At 42.7% G+C, this 13,873-nt stretch overlaps 1 protein-coding gene across 1 annotated transcript in view; it reads left to right on the forward strand.

The window, feature by feature from the left end:
• ME2 (malic enzyme 2) overlaps positions 1 to 13,873 on the forward strand; it is a 73,075-nt gene that overhangs the window by 58,221 nt on the left and 981 nt on the right. The gene's annotated exons all lie outside the window — the stretch shown is intronic.

Here is a 13,873-nt window from a genome sequence, read left to right on the forward strand (position 1 = left end):
CTTGTAAGCATCTAATAGGCGTCAGCGTACTTCATTCGCAAATCACCTCCTGTCACTGCACCTGTTTTAGAAAGGCCACAGGCACAGGGAGGTTCAATGCCTTGCGCGAGGTCCTAGCTGGTGAGTAGCAGAGTCAGGGCTCTTAACCTCAGCCCCTCTCAAGGAAGAAGGGCCTGTGTGACGGGTGATTTTATCTGGATCTTAAATACGTTGTCTCCAGGAACTGTTATTTCAGATGAAAACTCACGTGTTCTTCTAAGATTAGACTTAGGTCCTTTTAAATGTGTTTTATCAGTTTACTTGATTTTTACTTTGTTCCCGTATGTAACTCAAATACAATATAACACTGTTGTGTTAGTCTTCAGCATCTTAAGTACTGGATGTAACCATAAAAGATTTGGTTTTGAATTTGATAACTTCTATCAAAGATTCTCAAGAGCTAGTTCACTAACACTTTTGATTTGATAATCTTTCCAGAACCACCAATTGCTATCACTGCTATGCAAACCAGTTTCAATAATGCTTATACACTTGGTGCCTCTGCCAATGTGAATTTGAATTGTGAGATATATTTCCATATCTTGAGGCAATGATATTTTGATACACTGATAACTATTGTATTATAGGCATGTATATATGCCTATAATATGCATAACTTCTTCCATTAAAAACTGAGAACAGTTGGGGTGCTTGGCTGGCTCAGTCAGTAGAGCATGTGACTCTTGATCTTGGGTCATGAGTTCAAGTCCAGAATTGGGTGTGGAGCTTGCTTAAAAAAAAAAAAAAGTGAGGGGGAGAAAAAGCTAAGAGTTAAAAAGTAGAAATATAAAAATGTATGTGTGGAATAAGGAATTTCTGAGACCTATTTTAGCTAAATATTTGACAAAGTAGCATTTCTGCCTAATGTTTTATTATACTTTGCCTAATGACCTTTAAAATTAACTGAAATTAAAACCATGTTTTTGCAATTGATACTGTGTTCCCTTTGATAACATCCCAAGCATGAATTACTAATTTCAAGGGAGTCATGCATTACAAAAGTGACCGCTTAGCCTTTCCCACCTGTGCATTTAAGATAAAAGGATGGGATAATCTTGTGGTAATTGCTTAAGGGAATTACCAGTTTAAGGGGAAAGCCTTGTGTAGAGTGTTATACCAGACTGACTTATTCCAGATGGTTTCAGGAATCTGTAAACACTCCATAATGATGTGAGTTGTTTTTTCGCTTTTGAGGTACATAAATTGTCATGAGATGTGTGTATTTTCTTAGTAAAACTTCCCATGCATAAAAAATGTGTTATGACCTTGTTTTTAGAGGCACTTTCAAAGCTCGGTATTATCTTAAACCTTAAAACACACCCCAGAACACCTGCTCCCTTGGGAGTGCTCTGGGCTTAGCTCTAGATTCACACGTGGAGCCCTACTCATGCTCACCAACTTTTCCTTTTGTTCAGCTTCCTACTTTATCTCCTTATTTAATCATAGCACTAACGGAATTGTTCCTTATCCCTTCTCCCCCACTACATACACATTGCAAGACCCAAATGTTAGAACACCAAGTCAGGAAAGATTGTACATTGATTTTGTGATAAAGGGGGGAAATGGTAGAACAGCTAATACGTTCTGAGTGCTTACCTTAAGCCAGGCACTGTTCTAAGTACCTGATATCTATTTACTCATTTAACCTTCAAAACAACCTTCTGAGGTGTAGGTACTACTATTTTTCCTGTTTTGCAGATGTAGACTCTCAGGTACAGAGCCCTGCAGGTCACGTAGCTACCAAAATGGCAAAGCTAGGATTCAGACCTCTCGCATCTGACGCTATGTCAACTACTCTTCACCTACTCTGAGCACAGCCCACATAGCAGAACGTGGCTGCAGAAAAGTACAGTCGTGCTGGCTGTCTCACTCAGTCATCATCACTAACTTTAAGATGGGCATCCAGTGACTGACACCTTCCCTGCATCAGACCTCGGACATCTTCCTGCATCCCCACTCACTGCAGACAGCCTTGCTTCCTGTCTCATAGAAAAACCCAACAGAAGAGAATGTCCCAAGTTCCCCTTCCCCCATCTCCCCAGGTACCTTGAGAAGGTGAGAGAAACAGCAGCTCCTGACATCCAGAAGCTGGCCCCACCTCGATGGCTGGCCTCGCTGTGGCTAGGAGCTCATGGCTAGGCCTCCGTCTTCTCCTGTTGAACGTTACCCAGCTCACAGGACGTCAGTGTCAGGCAGGGCCACTCTGACCACAATGGTCAGGCCAAGAACTTCTGTTCTTCCTCCCCCAAGCCTTCTCTTCCCCGTCTCCAATTTTACCTAAGTGTCTCAAGCCAAAAGCCCTGGAGTTATCCTGGACTCCCATCTCTTTCTCTCATACCTTATATCAAATCCATCAGCGATTCTTGTGGGCTCTATCCTTAAATATATTCCTTTTCTGTGGTTGTTGTTTTTAATTTTTTTTAAACATTTGTTTATTTTTGAGAGAGAGAGGGAGACAGAGGATCCAAAGCAGGCTCCGTGCTGTGAGCACAGAGCCCAATGCGGGGCTCAAACTCATGAACCTTGAGATTATGACCTGAACCGAAATCAAGAGTCGGACGTTCAACCGACTGAGCCACCCAGGCGCCCCTGAGTGATCCTTTTAAACATAAAATGGAGTCACTTCTCTGTTCAAAACCCTAAACGGCAAAACCGAAGTCCTTATGGTGCCACAAAAGGTCCCACGTGATCACCCACCACTGCCTCCACCACCACTTCCTACTTCTCTGACCTCACCTGCTACCCTCCCTGCTCTCATTCAGCCATACTTGTCTTGAGCACCCGAGCAAACTCCAGACAGAACTTGGCATTTGCTGCATCCTCTGCCAGAACATTCTTTTTTTTTTTTTTTTTTTTTTTTTTTTATTTTTGGGACAGAGAGAGACAGAGCATGAACGGGGGAGGGGCAGAGAGAGAGGGAGACACAGAATCGGAAACAGGCTCCAGGCTCCGAGCCATCAGCCCAGAGCCTGACGCGGGGCTCGAACTCACAGACCGCGAGATCGTGACCTGGCTGAAGTCGGACGCTTAACCGACTGCGCCACCCAGGCGCCCCTGCCAGAACATTCTTGACATCATCTTCTCTACTTGCTTCTTTAGGTCTTTGCTCAGATGTCACTTCTCAGTGAGGCTTTCTCTAACTCACCTTTTTCTTCTTTTTAATGTTTATTCATTTTTGAGAGACAGAGACAGAGTGTGGGCGGAGGAGGAGCAGGAGAGGGAGATACAGAATCCGAAGCAGGCTCCAGGCTCCCAGCTGTCAGCACAGAGCCCGACGCGGGGCTCAAACTCATGAGCCACAAGATCGTGACCTGAGCCGAAGTCAGACACTTAACCGACTGAGCCTCCCAGGCACCCCTCTAACTTACCCTTTTAAAAATTGCAGCCCAAACTCCCCAGCATTCTCTCTCCTCCCTATTTTTCTCCACGGAACTTATCACCTCCCCTCTATGTATAGTGTTGCAGGGTAGATAGAATGTGCTTTCTTCCTCTGCAGAAGCCAAAGCTGGTGGGGGGAAGATCTTCCATTGCCCTACCTCATGGCTGCCAAGAACAGTGGTCAAGTATCAAGTGATGGTTGGTCAATGGCAGTGCCCTAAGAGGATACTGAGGCAAGACCTTGCATGTGGTTTCTGCTGCTTGCATTAGTTCATGGTTTCTGTCAATTTTGTGGGCTCTCCACTCTGCTTTCATTCTGTAATTTAAATTAGCCAAAGTTGGTTCTATGCTTGTAACCAATAATTCTGATTGACATCCAATTAAGATGTCAGCTACTTATAAGTATGTTCATATTTGCCCATCCAACAATACTTTGAGCAAGTCAAGAGCTGGATCATGTCTTGTATGTATTTTGCAGTCTCAAAATCTCTTTCTCACCCAGTTCGGGGCTCCTTCTCTATATAGGTTTAAGCAGTGCTTGATTTCAAATAATTGAATGATGAGCAAAAAAGTTTCTAAATATAATTTGAGTGATAAAAATAAAGTCACGGAGCCTGCCATGTTATCACTTTGTGGGCTCTGAAACTTGCCCACTGCTTTTACGAATTTGTCATTAGAGTCATTAACCTTCCCCCTTAATTTCAGGTCAGTTACAGTTGTAGATGTAATGATAGGTAGGTTAGTTTACTGATTTGAGAAGACCACTATTATATTACATCAAGGTTACCTCTAACCAGAGAATGAGAGAAAAAAGAGAAGGCACCTTTCTCCTACCTGTGTAAATCATATTATTAGATGTGCTAGGTATCACTTTGGAATGACTCACATTTGAATAACACTTTGCAAAGCATTTTCAACAAACACCATTTAGCCTTTGTAACAAAGGTTTGAGGCAAGAGCAGACACAAAAAATCCAGACTGAAACTGTCTTTTGACTCAAAAGTTCATGCTGTTAAGCGATGTAAAAAGACAAATGACAAATTTGGAAAATATTTGCACCGTATATCATAAAGAGTTAGTATCCCTAATATATAGAAAGCACCTAAAAATTCAGAAGAAAAAGACCATTAAAATAAAAAAAAAAAAAACTGAACAGAAGATATGCACAAAATGTTCACAGAAAAAAATGCAAATGACCCTTAAACTTATGAAAACATACCCAACATAGCATGAGTTGAAAGATAAATGCAAATTTCAACTACACTAAGATGTTAGATTGGCAAAAACCCCAAACTTTGATAACATTAATGGTGGTGAGGCTCTCAGGATAAAGGTACTCTGATACGTTGCTAATGTGAGACAAATGACACAACACCCAGAGCGGTAATTCTGGCATTGTCTAGCAAAATTATACATGTAGTTACTAGTCGAGCCATCCCACTTGTAGGAATCTATGTCAAAGATACACTTGCAAAAATAAAAAAAATATAACTTATACACGTATTATAGCAAAAGACTGTAAACAACCCAGAAGACTGAATAAACTACAGTATAATCCATTCAGTATTAGATAACTGTAAAAAGGAATGAGGAAGAAATTTGTATCCCGATACAGGGTTGTGGTAGCCAAGGAGATGTGCTATTTGGAACTTCTTTCCAAAAATAACTTGCTGCAAGGAGTGCATCTTTACTGATGCTTTTTGCTTTTTCACATGTATTTGCTTCAATGTATTTGCTTCTTGAGAGAGAGACAGACAGACAATGTGAGTGGGGGAGGGGCAGAAAGAGAAGGAGACACACACACTCTGAAGCAGGCTCCAGGCTCTGAGCTGTCAGCACAGAGCCCAATGTGGGGCTCAAACCCAGGAACCATGAGGTCGTGACCTGAGCCAAAGTCAGTTGCTTAACTGACTGAGCCACCCAGGTGCCCCCTTTGCTTCTTTAATCATGATTTCTTTTAGTTCTTTGAACATATTTATAACGGCTACTTGGATAGCTTCGTCTGATAAATCTAACACCTGGGTCACTCTCACAGGCGGTTTCTGTTGCCTGCTTTCTATTATACAGGTCATAGTTTCCACTTTCTTTATATTTCCCACATTGTTTTTGTTGTTGTTGGAGAATGCATATTTTAGATAATATATTGTAGCAAGTCTGGGTATTGCCCACCTACCACTTCTGAAACTTGTTATTGTTATTTGCTTGCTTATTTGTTTAATGACTGCTGGATTCTTTTATTGGAGCCTATTTCCCCTAACCCCGTCTGCCTACAGAGTTAAGCCTCTGATATTTGCCCTTCGGAGACACAGTCTTTTTAGGCCCACTGTCATCCTGGGCTGACAGTGGTTTTGACAGGGCTCTCTTTGTCTCTTTCCCTAACTATACCAATCTGTTAAGCTTTCTGATTGCCAGCTGATTGCTTTATTATTTTCAACAATATCCAGGGCATAGATTGCCCCATAGACTAAAGCAATCAAATTTGAGTTCCTTTGGAGGGACAGTTTCTCTTACTGTTTGAATTTTGTTCTGACCTCAGGTAGGCTCCTTCCATTGTCTTGTGCCCACTGTCCCTTATTAGGAAAACTAGCTGCTGACAATTTAGCCTGTATGTCTAATGATTCTACCAATCTCCTCCCAGTTCCCTTTCACCATCATTTCCATTCATTTTGTAAGTGTCCTTAAGCTTGAATGTCTCCACACTCTATTGCAAGTAAAACTAATACGGTGGAAGAGATTAAAAGATACATTTTTTAAAAAGTTTGTTTTGAGAGAGAATGACTGGGTGAGGGGCACAGAGAGGGGGACAGAGGATGTGAAGTGGGCTCTGTGCTGACAGCAGAGAGCCTGATGTGGGGCTCGAACTCACAAACTGTGAGATCACGACCTGAGCCGAAGTCAGACATTAAACAACTAAGCCACCCAGGTGCCCCAAAATACACGTTTTATTTTTTTTTTTCTTACAGCGAGTGTAAGCAGGGGAGGGGCAGAGAGAGAGGGGGAGAAAGAATCTTAAGCAGGCTCCATGCTGAGCATGGAACCCAACACAGGGCTCCATCCCATGACCATAAGATTCTGACCTGAGCGCATATCAAGAGTTGGACGCTCAACCTATTGAGCCACCTAATGCCCCTAACAGGTAGATTTTAGGTCTGCTTCTCCCCCCAGGCAAAACATTTTTGCCAAGGCTCTGGAACTGGAGACAATGGCATGCTACTCACTCAGTGACATCCCCAATTTAGGAACTGGGCCCTTGAGGAGTGGAGTAGAGACCTCAGGTCTTCTTGGTTGGCCGCTCCCTCATGGAACCACCACTTTATGAGCCAGGCCAAGGGCAATCAGGACCCTTGTACTCTCGCTAAGCCACGTCTAAGCCAAAGCCTCCATCCTGCCTCTTCGCTACACTTGCCTAGAATTTAGCTTCACCAACCAGTAGCTGGGGCAGCATGAGAAACACCGATATGCTAGCCCTTCCTGGAAGACAGCCCCCCTGACTGTGAGCTGGGAGGAGTCTTGTGTTATTGGTTGTGCCAGTCTGGCGTGGAGGTTCAGTCTCACTGATTTGGGAGAGAAAAGGGGGGAACCAGGTCTCAGTTCAAATACTATAAACTCTCACTGTTTCTGCTGAATTTTGGTAGAATTTTTGAAATAATGTTTCTTCATTTGCTGAATGTCCTTAGGACAATTTCCAGAGACTCGAGGTGATTTTGTTTTTATCATTTTAACCAGTTTTCCTGGGGAATGGGCCCATAGGCACCTCATGCTGTCATACTGGAAGTTCCTCTAAAACTAATTTTAATAAAGTATCACCAGGGCACCTGGGTGGCTCAGTTGGTTGAGCATCTGACTCTTGATTTCGGTTCAGGTCATCCCAGGGTTGTGGGATGGAGTCCCGCATTGGGCTCTGCACTGGCCATAGAGCCTGCTTAAGATTCTCTCTCCCTCTCCCTCTGCCCCACCCCCCATTTACAAAAATAAAAAATAAATTTAAAAAAGTAAAGCGTCAAGGCGCTTGGGTGACTCAGTCAGTTGAGTGCCCGACTTAGGCTCAGGTCATGACCTCACAGTTTGTGGGTTCAAGCCCTGTGTTGGGCTCTGTGCTGACAGCTCAGAGCCTGGAGCCTGCTTTGGACTCTGTGTCTCCCTCTGTCTCTGCCCCTCCCACGCCCTCTCTCTCCCTCTCTCTCAAAAATGAATAAAATATTAAGAAAATATATTAAAAATATTTTTTTAAAGTAAAGTGTCACCTATGGAAGGAAGGAATATTTTTCTGAATATGATTTTGACTTTGGAACCCATGTAAGTAATTTACATAATTTAAAACAAATTTTAAAAAGCAGTACCTAAAAATGGAAAATAAGTAAAAAATCTAACTGTATATCAGGTTGGTGGCATAACAACATGGAAAAAATAATTCTTTTTTCTTTTTTCTAAATATTTTTGAGAGAGACAGAGGGACAGAGTGTGAGCTGGGGAGGAGCAGAGAGAGGGGGAGACACAGAATCTGAAGCAGGTTCCAGGCTCCAATCTGTCAGCATAGAGCCCAACTTGGGGCTTAAACTCACAAACTATGAGACCAAGACCTAAGCCAAAGTCAGAGGCTTAACCAAATGAGCCACCGAGGTGCCCTGAAAAAAATAATTCTTAAGAAACCTAAAAATAGGTTTTTGACTGTATATACCTACTGTGATATATACAGTGGTTTGCTAAAGTTACTCTCCTGGAGCCAAATCAAATTATGCTAATGTCATTAGGAACCAAGATTTTTTTTTTTTTTTTTTTTTTTTTTTTTTTGAGAGAGAGCAAGCAAGAGAGAGCGCTCATGTGAGTTGGAGAAAGGCAGAGGAAGAAAGAGAATCTTAAGCAGGCTCCACGTCCAGCTCAGAGCCCCATGCAGGGCTCAATCTCATGACCATGAAATTATGACCTGAGCTGAAATCAAGAGCAGGATGCTCAATTGACTGAGCCACCCAGGGGTCCCAAGGAAACAAGATTTTTTATTTAAGTGACATCAGTATAAAACTAAACAAATTAAGTAAAAACTCTGTAATCTTGTAACTAAATTGAAAAAATCAGTATGAATTCATGATTTATTTTACTTAAATTTTTTTTTTTAATGTTTATTTATTTTTGACAGAGAGAGAGAGAGACACAGAGCATCCGAAGCGGGCTCCAGGCTCTGAGCTGTCGGCACAGAGCCTGATGCGGGGCTCGAACTCACAGACCGTGAGGTCATGACCTGAGCTGAAGTCTGATGCTCAACCGACTGAGCCACCCGGGTGCCCCGATTTATTTTACTTTTAAAAATATGTATTTATTAGCTCTGCCCACTAAAAGGCCTAGAACAAGCCTCTAGATCTAACTCCCATGTGATAGGAAATGCATGGGATAGAGAAACATGTTACATGGAGACGGAATCAGCCAAGTCCAGAATTTCAGAAACTCTAGAGTATAAGTGACCCAATTTCTTCCACAAATAAATGGCAAGAAAAAAGGAGAGGGAAAAGAAACCATCAAAGTTTAACAGAAACTTTAGAAACTCATACTAAATGCAGTATAAACATTTTTTTTTGAATCCTGGTTCAAACAAACCAACTACATATGAGACTCTTTGGGAATAATTAGGGAAAATTGAACACTGAACAGTTATTAGATGATATTAATAAGTAACTGGGTATTTTAACAAATTAGATGAAGGAATTGCTAACTTTTTCAGGGGAGACAATAACATTAAGAGATTTTTAATGTTTTTATTGTGTATTTTTATTTTCTGATTTGAACAAATGAGCCTCAAAAAGTTATGAGATGATCAGGAAAATTTAAACAATGAATGGATATTTGATATTAAGGAATTATTGTCTCCTTATGATAATATTATGATCATATAACAAAAAATTTATCTTTTATATTTATATACTCAACTGCCTATCATCATTATGTAGTGATAAGACTTTACCAAAAAAAAGATTTTTTTTTTAAGTGTATTTATTTATTTTTGAGAGATACAGAGACAGCATGAGCAGGGGAGGGGCAGAGAGAGAATCCCAAGCAGGCTCCATGCTGTCAGCACAGAGCCTGATGCCAGGCTCAAACTCACCAAACCGCGAGATCATAACCTGAGGGGAAACCAAGAGTCAGGTGCTAAACTGACTGAGCCACCCCAGGCGCCCCGCAACAGAGGATTCTTAAATGCTTATAGAACTATTTATAGATAAAGTAATATTGTGTCTGGAATTTGCTTGAAAATAATCCAGGTTTTTGTTGCTTTTGAAGGGGGAGGGGTTGGTTGTAGGTGAAACAAGATGGACCAGATGTTACTATTGAAGGTGAGTGATCACTATTCATTAAAGTTCATTAGACATTTTCCCAACTTTTCTATATGTTTAAAATTTCCCATAATGGAAAGTTTTAAAAATAAGCAAAAAGTTCTACCCATGATTCTCTAATGGGAAGAGAAGAGGAGTTGGGAAGAGGAGTTGTAGGAAGCCTTGATGGGTAGGCAGGAAGTTCTGGGGCAGATAAGTCCATGGAGGGTACTGCTGTGGGTAACCCGTAGCTGAGTTGTGACCAAGACCTCGCTGTAGAATGATGTGTGTCTTCCTGGGCCCTCCTGAGCTAAGCAAGTATCAGGATAAATAAAGTTCAAGTTCTGGTGTTTAATACTTTGCTAAGGCAGACCCCACATGACCAAATCCAACTTATTTTTTTCCTTTTCCAAAATACCAATCCAAGTCTCAACCATCCTACTGGACCCAGCTCAAACCCTTCCTTTTCTTAACTAACTGCATATCTAGTCATCTCTCTTTTTCTATATTTTTGTCACTCATTTCATCTTCTTGTTTGTTCCCTCATATTGTGAGTTGGTGGCTTCCCAAGACATATTTTTCCAGCCTCAGTGTATGCTCCTAAAGCCAGGGACTATGACATACTCAAAAAATTATTTCAGCATCAAAAATAATACCATCCACAGAGCTGGAACTCAATTAATACTTGAATAAAGGCTTTGAAGAAGCCAAAAAGTAAATTATGCCATGGTCTATTGGATAAAACAGTCGGGGTGGGGCAAAAGGGTTCTTGAGTCCTCTCTCCTGGTAGTTCCAAAACCCACCCCCACAGTCCCAGCACCTCTATTCCTGTTATGAAACTGTTGGATGCTTTGACCATCTCAAGTATGTCTAGCAAAACTCAGGGCCATCTGGCACTGCATAGGAGCTTAAGATACCTTTTTTTTTTTTTTTTTTTTTTTAGGTTGGAATTTAAGCCAAGTTTTTTGCCCTTGTGGTAATCACCACGTGCAGTTTCTGCACAGAGCAAGTCTGGGTTTTTCGCTGTCCTGTCCAGCAGGCTATGCTGTGCACAAAGAGAACACACCAGCAATGTTTGTGTGAAAGCAGATATCCTGTGTATCCCTAAATAAAGTGGAATAGAACGGAGTTCTCAGGATCTATAGTAATGCTGCTATGAACTCTGATTCAAAGGCACATTGCTTTCTCTTAAGGCATCGTAGGCTTAAACGTTTAGATTTAGTGATTAAAAGAAAGATTTATTTCAGCGCAAGACTAGAAATTACACAAACATATGCAGCAACAAAGCATTAGGGACAACACTCATCTGGGAGCACGCTGGAAAACATTACACGTTTCTCCTTTGGGCGCTGTGGTCCTCACAGGTGACCGCTACCACCTTTACCCAGAGAATTCTGCGGGCGAATGAAGGCCGACGGGTACCCACGCGGACCTAGAGGGCCCCTACCATCGGTGCGGAGCTCACCCACGCGGCCCGGCCAGGCCAGGCCCGGCACCACCGAGTGCGGACCTCCGGCGCATCCTAGAGCGGCCACACGCGGCCACAGCCCGCGGGGCACTTCCGCCCGCGCCGGCGCCGCCCGGTGGACGGCTGGGCCTTGCCGCGGGCCTGCGCCTCCCTCGGCTCCTGCCGCGGGCCTCGGGTAGTGGGTGAGTGGGACGGGGAGCGCCGGAGAGGGGCGGGCCAGGGTCTGCGTCGCCGTCTGTCCGCGTTCGCCTTGTGGGCCGAGCCGCGCGGGCGGGCGCGCTTCCTCCGGACTCGAGGGCCGGGCCGGAATGGAGGACCCAGGCCCGGGGAGCGCCCGGGAACGAGGACGCGCCTAGCCTGTCCTCCACCCCCCCACCCCCACCCCAAGGCGGGAGCCCCCGCCCACCCCTCCTTTGGGAAATTGACATTGACTTGAGGGCGAGCCTGGGCTCGCTGGTGGTCGGAGACCTGGCCTGTGGCCCTGACTCGGCGTTGGCATCTATTTGTCTCCGGGCCACGGTTCTTTCATTTCCAAAATGGAGGAAGGCAGTATGCGCCCTACCTAGATCACAGGGTGATTGCAGGGTTGGCGCTGCCTGTATGGAAACTGGTTCTCAACCCGGCAGCCTTTAGAATCTTTTGGGAGCCTTCCCAGTGCTGAGTCCCCAGAATCACCAGGTGATTGGGATATCCTGCCGGGACGAGAACCACTGGTCGGGAGTGTCAGGTGACAGTACTGTGGTCGTGTGCTGTGTTCTCCACTGGAATGTGCACTTGGTCCAAGGTGGATCATAGCCATGAGAAAGCAAGTGGCTGGTTTTATGTTCAAGAAGACAGGGACCAAATCCGGTCTGGTCACATTGAATTCCTGGTGCATAGAATGGTGCATGCCACAAAACATGAACCATTGATTAAATAAAGTAATTTCTGATTACTTTCCGACCTACTGGGTGGGTTTTGATCATTTGGCTCATTTTTTAACTTTTTATTGTGGAAACTTCCACACATTGAAACAAGATACTGTACCGAATTCCCAACTCTGTTGGGTGGCTCTTACGCTCACCTCACTAGATTATTTGAAAGCAAATCTGGATGTTCCGTTTTGTCTATTAAATACTTGTTTGCATTTATAAAACACAATAATTCCTTTTTAAAATATCAATTTAATAAGCATTTCATGTTACCATCTATCCAGTCAGTGTTTACATTTCCCCAGTTGTCTCTTTTTTTCCCAGTTCTCCTTTTCAGTTTGCCCAAATCCAGATCCAAACAAGCTACACGTGACATTTGGTTGACATCTCTTATATCTCATTTAATCTCCTTATGGCATCCCTCTTTATTTTTTTTCCTCTGTATTTTACTTGTTGAAGCAACCTATTCATTTGTAACATTTCCTACGTACTGGATTTTGCTTCTTCCATCCCTGTGTTGTCCTTTAATAAACTGGTATTTAGATTACAGGCTTTTTCAGATTTCAGGTCCTACTTTTTGGCAAGAAAACCTCATAGTGTTATTGTGTACCTCCTATTGCAGCCCACCAGGAGTTACATAAGGTCTTGTTTCTCTTTGTGGTGTTAAGATTGGTCAGTGGGCCTTTTCTGTACAAATTGCACTGCAGGGTAACTAAATAATTGGCCAGAGATTTACAGAAGGATGCCAACTAATAACTTCAGAAGGAATGAGAGAATATCACCTTTTGGCAACCTCTAGTGAAATAACCCAGGCAATGATTAGTGGTTGTTAAACATCAGGAAGAGAGAGACATTCAGACAGCATGTGCTTCCTGATGGGAGTACCCAATACCACATAAACAAGCATTCTTGGATAAATACTTATGAAATATTCTTGGATATGAATGCGGGTGGTGGATATAGACCAAGATTGGCCACGAGTTGCTACTTGTTGAAGCTTGGCGATGGTCATGTGGTAATGCATTATACTAATCTCTCTACTTTTGTATGTGTTTGAAATTTTTCAAAATAAAATTTTGTTTTGTTAAGTTTGACTAATTGGCTAGTGAATTCAGGTCAGCCTGATCCATCCATTATAGTTCTCCATGAGCCTTTCATTAAGTGATTCTCAAACCTGACTGCACATTAGAATCACAGGGGAAGTATTTTTTTTTTAAATACTAAAACACATGTCTCACTTGCAGAATTTCCTTTTTAATTGTTCTGGGATGGAACCCAATTATTGATATGTCTTAAAAGCTCTCCAGGTGATTCTAATATGCTCTTGAGTTCTGTACCATTGGCCTAGATCCATTATTTGTTAGGGATTGCAGAGTGATTATATTTTATTATTCCTTCTGCATTTATTAGCTTTTAAAATGTTTGACTTTCTATATTGTGTTATTCCCATCTCTGTTGCAAGCTGCAATCCAACAGGAAAGCCTCTGCAAATTACCTATCAGAGGAATGCTTGATTTTGGAAGTAGAAGTGTGGAGTAACACATGGAAGGGACAGTAGCATAACCTAAAGCCTGTGCATGAATTGGAGAGATGTACCATCTGTGTGGGTGAGGTGTGTGTGTGGGGGGGGGGGGGTGGGGGGGTGAGGTGGGAGGGCTGACTGTGTCCCCAAACGGAAAGGAAGATTCGGTGATGTGTAGTTAGAAAAGTATGTTCGGCCTTGTGACACATTTCTTTTTAATAATCAGTATTAAATAAATGAAATAAACATTGAA

This window comes from Panthera onca, chromosome D3, assembly GCF_046562875.1.
Source record: "Panthera onca isolate mPanOnc1 chromosome D3, mPanOnc1 haplotype 2, whole genome shotgun sequence".
NCBI classification, from domain to species: domain Eukaryota; kingdom Metazoa; phylum Chordata; class Mammalia; order Carnivora; family Felidae; genus Panthera; species Panthera onca.